The 11,406-nt window shown below is 37.5% G+C and overlaps 1 long non-coding RNA gene across 1 annotated transcript; it reads right to left on the reverse strand.

Annotated features, from left to right (window-relative positions):
* Positions 1–249: 249 nt before the first annotated feature.
* On the reverse strand, positions 250–10,016 carry LOC120334063 (uncharacterized). The gene is made up of 7 exons (XR_013468964.1): positions 9,808–10,016; positions 9,031–9,115; positions 8,277–8,462; positions 6,920–7,062; positions 5,858–5,940; positions 4,874–4,972; positions 250–1,579 (listed from the first exon to the last, which is right to left on the reverse strand). It is a non-coding gene; the product is annotated as an uncharacterized LOC120334063 (long non-coding RNA).
* Positions 10,017–11,406: the final 1,390 nt, after the last annotated feature.

The raw sequence follows: 11,406 nt of genomic DNA on the forward strand, positions 1-11,406 counted from the left end.
AAGTGCGTCGTAAAATACTGTATTATATATAAGCATATATACGTATGTTCGTAACTGTGAGTGTGTCGTAAAAGTAGATAGACCAAGGTGCCTGTCTGTGTCCGCGTCGTATACGTGCTTTTAAAGCACCACATACACACAGATGATGAAATCGACTTTTTTTTTTATAAATTTTATTCGACAAAACATTTCATATAAACCGCAATCGTAAAAACCAGCAAAGAGTATGATGATTGTTGATGTGAATATATATTTCTAGAATAGACCACCTTTTTTCAGAACTAGACCCCAATTTTACTGTTTTCACGAATATGTATCATAGCCAATTAGCCATAACAAAAAAAATTTCCGGAAGTTAAGATTTCAATCATTCTCACTTTACGTAGCCGCGCCCGTAACTCTACAAATCATCACTGGAAAGCAGATCTCTGGGGTTCATATTGTTGGCTGCCATTGGCGCTACATTTATTTAAACAGTGGTTTCCCTTCCAACTTTTGTAATCTATTTCCGAATTGGAATAAGTGACACTCAGTTCAACGAAAATAACTTGAAAGCGACACGCACTATGCCCCCAGTTTTTGTATTTCAGTGTTTTTAATTTAAGAGGATGGTAAATATTTAAAACTATTTGAAATTTATAAAAATGTTTTATGTATTTGACTGATCATCTTCACCGACATACAAGCTACTTTCTGAATATCACCACTTATAGGGGTTGTGGAGAAATCACTGGTGACGTGGATTTATTAAAACGGACATAATATAATCACGCTTCTAGATTTCACAATATGACAATCTCGATAGCCAAGATCCATATGTTGGCAACAGTATACATTTAAGGTACAAAGTATGGATAATAGTACAAATTAAAGCAAGATAAATGCGTTTTTAGCAAGTTTTCCAATTGGGTACTCTGGTAGTATGTGTACCGATTTAATTTTATTCTGATTTTCCTTATTTTAGTTCTATTAAGAGTTCGGGGACTGTCTGTGTTAGCCAAGTGAATATTTCCCTGTCCATAGGTTTCAGTCCCTTTACACAACTTGGATGTAACACTTGCCGAACTGATACTTAGATTATGCGAATGTTCGTCTGTTTGATAAATGTAGAGTTAATGCTCGTTTTGGCAGGTAGTCTAACTGTATGTCAGTCAGTCAGTAGTTTATTTTATCACATAATCGCGAATATAAGTCCGGTTTCTTTACTACTGCAATAAGAATATACCAGGGCTACTCAACTGGTGGGCCCCGGTCCGAATCCGAATCTTCCGTATTGGAATCAGACCACACCAAAGGTAATTCTTTATTTTGGATCATTAGCCCCAGTTTCCTTTTACAAAATCACTTTTATAGTTTTGAATATATATGAAAAGAACTGTATCGCCATAATAAACAATTTTGATTAGCTAATAATCATTAGCCGGCCGAGGAAGTGAGCGTTTAAATATGCAGAAATAAAATTTTTGGATGACGTCAGTCGGTTGTGTTCTCTCGTGCCGTATTGTCAAACTTTTTACGATTTCTGGTCCAAGTAGATTCTTCTGTGAGCGTCGAGAAGCTGGGCTCATCAGATCAATTTCTGCTGAAAAAATTGATAATTTTTGATCAAAGACTGGTTGTTTGAGAGGTGTTACCTATAGACATTGCTTTTGTGATAGTGACGGCATGGCAGTTAAGAGTGTCCACCGTGGCTTATTGATGGTGGGACTATATCAGTGGTCGACAAACTTTATGTACTCGCAGGCCAAATATACACATTTCCGCCTTCGACAATCGCCACATTAAACTTCAAATTATGGCGCATTCGTACTTTCTATTGCTACGTTAAAAGCCTGCCACAATGACATGTGTGTGTGGCATTTTTCAATATATCATACGAGAACACATTGTTTTTATTTACTTATTAGTAATGTGAAAGATGATGTTTTTATGACATACTTGCCTGCGGTACATCGTCCAAATGACTACCTGACAAGCGAGTACGAAATTTATTCGGATTGTAATGCATTTGGCCCGTGGGCCGCAGTTCGACGACCCCTGGACTATATCATACATTAGGAGCTTGAAATTCTTAGTCTAAAGCAGTGGTTCCCAAACTTTTTCAAAAAAAATTCAAAACGGACCCCATGCAATTTTTTCAACGACTCCCGGCCCTGTGCAATAAACATTAAAAAATCAATGCTCCGTACAGTAAAAAACCTTAAAAACGAACGAAAATGATGATAAGAAGTTTAATGAGATGGGTGCACTTGTTTCGTTGAAATTATTTCATCTATTTTGGGTTGGGTTTCGGAAAGCGCAACTCTCATATCATGCGTGACATCCAGTCTGTTTCGGTATTTTGTTTTGATATGGAGTAGAGTGGAAAAAGCTGCCTCGCACTCGTACGTTGTGGCAAAGGGAATGAGCACTTTTAAAGCCATTTTTGCAAGATCTGGATAAGCCTGCGTCATTGCTATCCAAAAGTCACTGCAACACATTTCACGGTGAAGATTTTTTGCACTCCCATCATTAATCATATCAATAAACTGTTCTTGAATCTGATTGTTTGTAGAAGGTAAATCGTCCAATTTGAGTCCAAATGGAGCGTTGATGAAACGATCAACTTTTTCAAAGTCCTGTAAATCCGGAAAATAATGTGTAATTTCTTCACTGAGAATTGAAACGTGGGACTTCATAACTTCGATTATATCGTCGCTTATTTGAAGTTCATTCTCATCCAAATATGCATTAAGATGTGGAAAAGGAGCAAGCGTTTTTTTGTCTAATTTAGAATGCCACAGTGAGAGTTTCATATTAAAAGCCGTCAACTTTTCATGGCAGTGGATCACGTTTACTTCTTTACCTTGCAGTGCCAGGTTGACAGAGTTAACAGATTCAAAAATGTCGACCAAAAACGACAGGAACATCAAAAAACGATCATCAGAAAATTTTTTATGCATTTCTGGTTTTACGTCACGTAGAAATTCGTGAATTTCCTTTCGCAAAAGAAAAACTCTTTTCAGCATTTTCCCCTTTGAAAGCCATCTTACACGAGTATGCAACAAAAGCTTCTCGAACACTGAATCGCTTTCTTTGCACAAATCCGCAAAAAGACGCGAATTAAGTGCATTTGCTTTTATAAAATTTACTGCTTTGATAACATTGTCAAGAACATGTGATAATTCATACGGCATTGTTTTAACCATTAACGCTTGGCGGTGAATAGTGCAATGAATACCAACGACGTCCGGGGACTTTTCTTTTACCAAAGTTTGAAAACCAGAGCGACAACCAAGCATCGCTGGAGCTCCATCGGTGCACACGCCGACAAGGTTTTTCCATTGGATATTATGTTCCCCAAAAAATTCATCAACCTTGCGAAATATGTGTTTTGCCGTTGTTTTTGTGTCAAGGATTTCGCAAAACAAAAACTCATCCTCCAAATGTTCTTCATGAATGTAACAAGCATATACGCAAAGTTGAGCTAGATTAGCGACATCTGTTGTTTCGTCAAGTTGGATTGCGAAAAAGTTGAACTTTGAATTTTGTATCTTTGTGACTACTTGTGACAGTATGTTATTCGAAAGTTCAGCAATTCGCCGACTTACAGTATTATTTGACAGGGATACTTGGTTCAGTTTTTCAACTTCAGACTCACTCATCAAATTCGACATAATAATTTTGCAGCATGGCAGGATCAACTGTTCGCCGATGTTGTGGGGCTTTTTGGCAATGGCTATTTATCTCGAAACTTCATAGGAAGCTTTTAAAGCAGCTGTATTTTCCTTAAAAAACTTTCCCATGCTATCAAATCTAGAATTTTGTAAAATTTGACCATGACGTTTGAAGAAGTCTGCATCTTTGTCCTTTGAATTTGGATGATGCGTTTCCAAGTGTCTCTTCAGTTTGCAAGGCTTTAGTGAAGAGCATGCCAACACTTTATGGCACAAAACGCACTGCGGTTTCTCTTCTCCGCCTGCGCTTATCACGATAAACCCGAACTTCACAAAAGATTCGTCGTAGCTCAATCTCTTTTTAGGCGGCATCTCGAACTTGATATTACAAAGCTGAACACGTAAAAATATAGGCCTGCCGTTTTTCGCTATGCTCTACTTACCTACAATTTTAGGCTATCTATCTGAAATACCTTTCAAATGAAAATTATAAAACAGCATTCAGATGCGTACTAGCATAACTTCGTAAGCTGCCTACTGTAACTCCACCCTGTACCAACAAACATGCAAAAAGCATCGTCAGCTACATCCCTGCAGTTAGTTTACATGTAATGACAGCAATTCGACTCTCTTTTCTATATCACAGCACACAGCTCTGTGACATCACAATGGGGCAGCGTGCTCGGAGCAGAAAGTGAAAAGTCAGTGTCTATAGCAGTGACTGCATAGAAGCAAATAGAGAAATATGTATATTTGCAAATTTAAGAACTTGATTTTTGTTTAACCCATAGATATGACCCATATTACAGATTTCCTTCGCGGACCCTCGGCAAGTGCTTCGCGGACCCCAAAAAGTCCGCGGACCCCAGTTTGGGAACCACTGGTCTAAAGGATCTCGAAAACCCACGATTACTGGGCCCCGGTCTGAACCTGTTGGCTGTTGCGTTCTAACTTGGCAATTATAAATTTGGCTACGTTCCTGAAAATGACCCACGAAGATCACCCACAAGTACGTGCTTCACTGAGCCGAATTGATGTCATCCACATATAGGGGACCAAGGTCATTTCGGACATATTCGAGAAAGAACGCCATTTTCGAGTGGACCTAACTTTTTTCTGAAACGAGTCTCTTTACTTTGTGTGTGAATGATCCGCCGTAATTCAATGTAGTTAAATTTATTGATCTATAACCATCCATCCAGACAAATATAACTCACCAATTGCAGCTGTATAACAGGTGCTCGTTCAACATCTCCTTCAATCTTGTTTGTATTCTCGATACTTTGGCGTAAAAGGTGAATAAGCCGCTCCAAACTCTAATGAAAAACTTTGGTGTTACCAACTCTTCTTCAATAAATTGTTAAGAGTGATTATTAAACAGGGCTCGGCGGTGTGGCACATTGTGCTAAGCGTTAGGTTAGGAATATGCTCACCACCGTACCTCTGATTAACCTGCGTGGGTTCGAATGTGAGGATGGCTATCTGTGAGAGGATTGCTAGACTCCTCGTCGCTGTAGAGTGGTTCACGCAATTACTTAGTCACTTACAGCTCGCTACACCATTGAGTCCATGCTTGCCAAAAAAAAAAAATCTGGCTAACTAATCCCATACCAGACTTGGACAGGTAACATGACGAGAGGCTGTGACTCGCCTTATGATTAAGCCGTCTTATCAGCTTCCCATTCCCAGGGATATAAATCCTATCCAAAACTAAATTGATAAAAATTTCAATTTTATTTTCATCATTGAATATGTAAAACTCTGGCCAAGATCTCTTTTACTAACATGCAAGACATGGAAATTCTACTGGGCAAGGTTTTTGGACCAGGGGCCAACAATTTTGCCCATCTCGACTGGCGGGCCATGTAAGTGAGACGTAAATGTTACATTTTATGAACAATATTAACAGTGCTAAAAAGCAAGAGTGAAAACAATAAGCCTCGTGCCGAAATTAAATTTAATCGCAATCTCAACTAATTCTTTGTGCTATTTTTCATTTCAAACATCAAAATCTGGTTTTAGTTTGGTTGTGGCAGCTTCAGACGGGCGGGCCGGATATGGCCCACAGGCTGTACTTTGCCCATGTCTGACCTAGTGGCCCAAATTGGAAAATATCAATACTGATATCGACAAAGACTTCAGTTGTTGCCAAAACTTTAAATGCACTCTAAATATGCGACCATACTTATTTGCGATCTTACCTTAGTCAAATATAATTCATCAAAGTTCTATCACAGGACCTTATTCAGCTTCTTCTGCGATCATGCGTGGATTCATGGTATGCCTTCAATATAAATGAAATGTTTTATTTAGACTAGTCCAGTTCAAGCATAGTTTTTCAGTAAAATCAATCAGATACGATGTACCCATGGGGTTTAAAGGCCTTACGTTCTAGGAATGTGAAATTCAGATCCTGTATATGACTCAAACTTCATACATTGCAATTTTCCGTAGCTTAAAACTCTTGTCTAACTTGGCAATTAGAAATTTCTGAACCCCCACTTCCTTGGCCATGCATATAGTTCTACTGGGGAGATTCGCTGAAACTGTTCTTTTTAGGCAATATTTAGTTCCTAATGTGAAACTGAAAGTCATTTGTCTTGGTTATATGTTAAGTTCTACGCCCAAGCTATTATAGAATAAGGGTTCAACCGAATACGCTTACACTCAGCATAACACACAACATAAGATAACTAGCGAGTGACGCAACTGCGACACGTTAGCACTAGACAGATAGCACAATCAATTATTAGAGACGTTACTCGACAAGGCATTATTAGCCATCATCAACATCGGGGATTCCACAAGGGCTGTAGGGCTGTTCGAAATCACAATGGTTACAACCATACTCACCAAGGTTTGTATGTGTGACTACTGTCATGAAACATTAGCCTGGATACAGTTTCATGGAAGTGGGACTCAAAACTATGATATATGTTTTTCAATTTTAGTTATATAAATTCAACTTTAAATTTATATTATATTACAAATTTGTAATAATTTACAAGTCACATTTATCCAAAGATACGAAGCGAGCCAAACCATTAGAATGGAATAACTCGTACTCATACATCTAGTAAGTGTCAGTGTAGAACTAAAATAAGGAAAATTGGAATAATAACTAGCCTGGTACAAGTTCCCGTGTCCGCCATCTTGGTTCACATACTTCGGGGGTATCCATTTAAGTATGTTGAGACGTCTAGTAACTATCATTCATGCAAAGTTCTGATAAAAATATAAAACAAGAAACAAATGACCCAAACCTGTTCGTGTCAATGCAACCATCATAAGATTTCTTCCATTCTCAAGTTCAACCACAGTATCTTGTAGTTTTAACGGCTCAGATCCTGTATATGACTTTGTTAAATTGATGCACTTGGTGGATTTTCTTGTATTGTCATCTGACCTGATTGATATATCGAAAAAGTTTATGACGGATTCCTGTCTTCATTGGAATAAATTATCAAGTCAAGTTTATTTTTCTAACCAGTAAAATCAACAACAATCGAAAACAAATTACGAGAAAATAATAATTAAACATTTTTAACTTGGGAAGAAAAGTCGCAGGGAAATCAAAACTGGTTATCAAGCAGTGACACCCAAGGTTCAAATATTTAATTTGAGAATGATCGAAATTTTAGAGTTTGGAATCTATCGATGAGAGCAATAAGATAATTCGAAGAGCAATATTTACAAAGTACGTCTCTCCAGCCAAAACAAAATGTTGGCAGAACTACGCTCTTAATGGCTTTTCTTTATTTGAAGAACATTTGATTGGATGACTTAATCATAGAATATCAGGTCTGGAGTTAGTTAATTGTACCGGGTGGTCCATCATATTCCGTATCCAACAAATGAAGAAATGCATTTAAGCCAGGGGTGGGAAATTACTTCCCTGAGTGGGTTGGTTTCAGATAATTGCTTACTGGGCCGGATCCTATGAAACTATAGATAAAAAGAGTTTATTTACAAATAACTAGCTTAACAGCTAATGTACAATAAACATATATTGTACCAAATGGCATAATGTTGAATAGGACCGATGTAGCCTAATGCACGCGTCCAAAACATTGTTTAAATCAGGCTAGAATCGAGGGCATAGGTCCCTCATATTCCGAAAGGAATAAAAGTCATTGAGCCAACAAACGATGCATTTAAACAGTCAATCAATTTACTTCAAATTAACCCCCCACGAATGGCACTTAGCGAATACTTATGTCACCCTCAAAATCACCCAGGGGCCCCCATGTAGGTACTCCCAAAGCATGTGAACCAAAATGGCAAACACCGGAACGTAGTATGTGTACCAGGTTGGGATGAGGCCATAATTTAAGGGACAAATACTAAGATAGTCGCTATGCCAGTCCCCGAACTCATAGTAGAACTAAAATAAGGCAAATTATGGCCTAACCCTCGGGTTAGGGAGTCACTTGGCTAGTAACCGAACCCGTAATAGAACTAAAATAAGGAAAATTGGAATAAAATTATGGCCTAACCCTAACCTGCTGTGCTTTCCTTGACCTAAAGGAAAGCCTTCGACACGGTGGACCACAAATTTCTTATCCAAAAGTTGCAACACTATGGTTTCAGGGTAATGTAAGCAAACTACTAGCTAATTACCTGAGTGGTTGTTTTCGATTTGTTGAATTAGGTTCTCAAAAGTCCCCAATGTTGCCCATTCAGTGCGGAATTGTCCAGGGTTAGGGTTAAATGACTTGTCAAACTGCTCAAATCTTCTAACCAAGCTCTACGCCGATGATGCCTGCCTGCTTGCTAGTGGAAAAGACTTGACCACACTCCAACACACTGTAAACTGAGAAATAAAAAAAATATATGAGTGGATGTTATGCAACAAACTTACTGTAAATGTCGAAAAATCTAAAGTCATGGTTTTCAGCCGAAAATCGCTAACACATGCCAACATTCTAATCAAAATCAGGGGGGTTGCCTTGGAAGTCGTCCAATCCTATAAATATCTCGGGCTCCATATAGATAATAATTTAAAATGGAACACCCATACTATCGAATTACATAAGAAATTGTCGAGATCGGTTGGGTAATTGGGAAAACTCAGGCATTATGTGTGGGATACCACCCTGCGAACTGTTTACTTTGCTCTCTTTCAATCCCAAATATAATATGCCATAACCGCTTGGGGCTCAGCAACGCAAACTAACATTCATAAATTGGAGATCTTACAGAATAAAGCTGTTAGAACCCTCTACAGAGCATCTATTCGTACAAACACCCTATTCCATAAAACAAGGGTGTTAAAACTATCTGATATTCACACTCTAGAGATCTCCAAAGTTATGCACCAATTTCAAAAAAACCACTTGCCCACAGCTTTCGACAATTATTTTGTTTCGCTTACCTCTGTGCATGAACACAACACTCCCTCTTCAACCAATTCCAATTTTTTTGTACCTCGCTTTTCACTGAGCAATTCTCAAAATTCCCTGAAATACAAAGGCGTCATAATATGGAATAGTATTCCACAAAGTTTACAGAAAGCACATATGTCTCTTTTAAAATAAAATATAAGAAGGTCATGCTTTCATCTTACCTGTCTCCGATCACCACATCTGTTTGATGTGCTGACACCCTCAACCCCTTGTCATTGTCAGCTCAACACTTGACTTCATCCACAGTAACTGAAATAGATAGAAACTCTGTAAATATTGAACTTGTTATTTCCCCCACCATGTCAGTGCATAGCCATGTGCCGCTCATACAATAACCAAACTATTCATCTTGCCAACATCAGGCTCAGACGGGTTATCTTGGATCCAAACCATACCGGTAACGGTGAGTCACTTCACCCATGATCCATAATTTGGTCTCAGATTGTGTACAAATACTTAGCTATATTTTGTGTCTTTGTAAAGTGCCAGTATACTCACCAATTTCAAAATTTTAATGATATTGCAACTTAATAAATTGATGTATTTTCCATATGCTGTTTGCTTGGGTACTATCGGTACCGTACAGTGTTTACTTCATTCATGTTTTCAATGATAGACTAAATTTTTCTAATATATACTAGTTTCTTTATGTACATATTTTGTCTAATTAGGAATAATAGTTATTGCCACATTTAATCATTTTGTGGATTATTTCCAATCGCCAATTGAATTTTATTATTTTTTACCTGTTACCGGTACCGTAACGTCAGGTTAGGTCCTTAGGCTTGTACCGGTACCTCTTTACACGACGTCTCCGGCACCAAAGCACCTTACCACTATACTGCCACTTGTTTCCATACTCTCGTATCCCTAACTGCGACAACAAAACTATTTTATTAAAAAATAAAATTTGCCAAGTTATCGGCTTTCCCTCGCGGGATAAATATGAATTCAACCTCAACTCAGGCACCACTGTGAATCCAGCAGAATTTCAGCAGAAAAACTTTCAACCGGTTCCCATACGGAAAATAATCTCTTATTACAATATTTTTAAGGAATAAATGGATCCTATTCGGAAAAATATGTTCCGAAGGAAACAACTCGGATCAAAATACAAGTTTTAGCACATCCAGCTGGTAGTGGTAATTACAACATACATAACTGTATATCACATAAAACAGAAAAACTAAAACGTATAAGAATATGTTTGCAGAATAATAAAAAAATACAAATTAAAAAAGGCTACATTTGATGGGAACACAATATATCGAAAAAAACATGCAAACTCTAGGGTTCGAGATCAAATTCGAATATGATCCGCAAAGTTCCAACAACTTTAAACAGTAATTCTGAATAGTATCAATAGCGACAAGTATTATATATGAAAGTTGAAAGGAACAAAGCAGGACATTATGAATTATGGGGCTTCAAATACCGGCCAAAAACAAAAATTTCTAAAATTGATGCATGCTCGATATATCGGGTCCGAATTCGAATATGTTGCTTTAACTGCCGACAACTTTTGACAACGATTTCAATTACAAGTACACGTCAAGTGTCTAACACCAAAGTATGATCATCAGCAGAACAAACCTCAACACACTATGGATCATCAGAAATTGATGAAAAAAAAAGATTTCTATATTTCGTGCGAACTCAAGGATTCGATGCCGAATTCGAATATGATCCGCAAAGTGCCGACAACTTTTAACAGTAATTTTGAATAGCAATAATAGTGACAAGTATTATATATAAAAGTTGAAGGAACAAGGCGGGACTTTATGGTTTATGGGGCTTCAAATACTTGGTAAAAACAAGATTTTTTGAAATTTAATGCGAACTCGATATATCGAGGCCGAATTCGAATATGTTGCTTTATTTGCCGACCATTTTTGACAACGACTTCGATCACATGTACAAATCATTTGTCTAACACCAAATTATGATCATCAGAAGAACAAAACTTAACGAAATATGGACCTTCAAAAATTAACGAAAAATCAGAATTTGCTATATTTCGTGCAAACTCAATGATCTGATGCCAAATACGAATATGATCCGCAAAGTGCCGACAACTTTTAACAGTAATTTTGAATAGCAATAATAGTGACAAGTATTATATATAAAAGTTGAAGGAACAAGGCGGGACTTTATGATTTATGGGGCTTCAAATATTGAACAAAAACAAGATTTTTTGAAATTTAATGCGAACTCGATATGTCGAGGCCGAATTCGAATATGTTGCTTTATTTGCCGACAACTTTTGACAACGATTTCGATCACATGTACAATTCAAGTGTCTAACACCAAAGTATGATCATCAGAAGAACAAAACTTAACTAAAT

This window comes from Styela clava, chromosome 15, assembly GCF_964204865.1.
Source record: "Styela clava chromosome 15, kaStyClav1.hap1.2, whole genome shotgun sequence".
NCBI classification, from domain to species: domain Eukaryota; kingdom Metazoa; phylum Chordata; class Ascidiacea; order Stolidobranchia; family Styelidae; genus Styela; species Styela clava.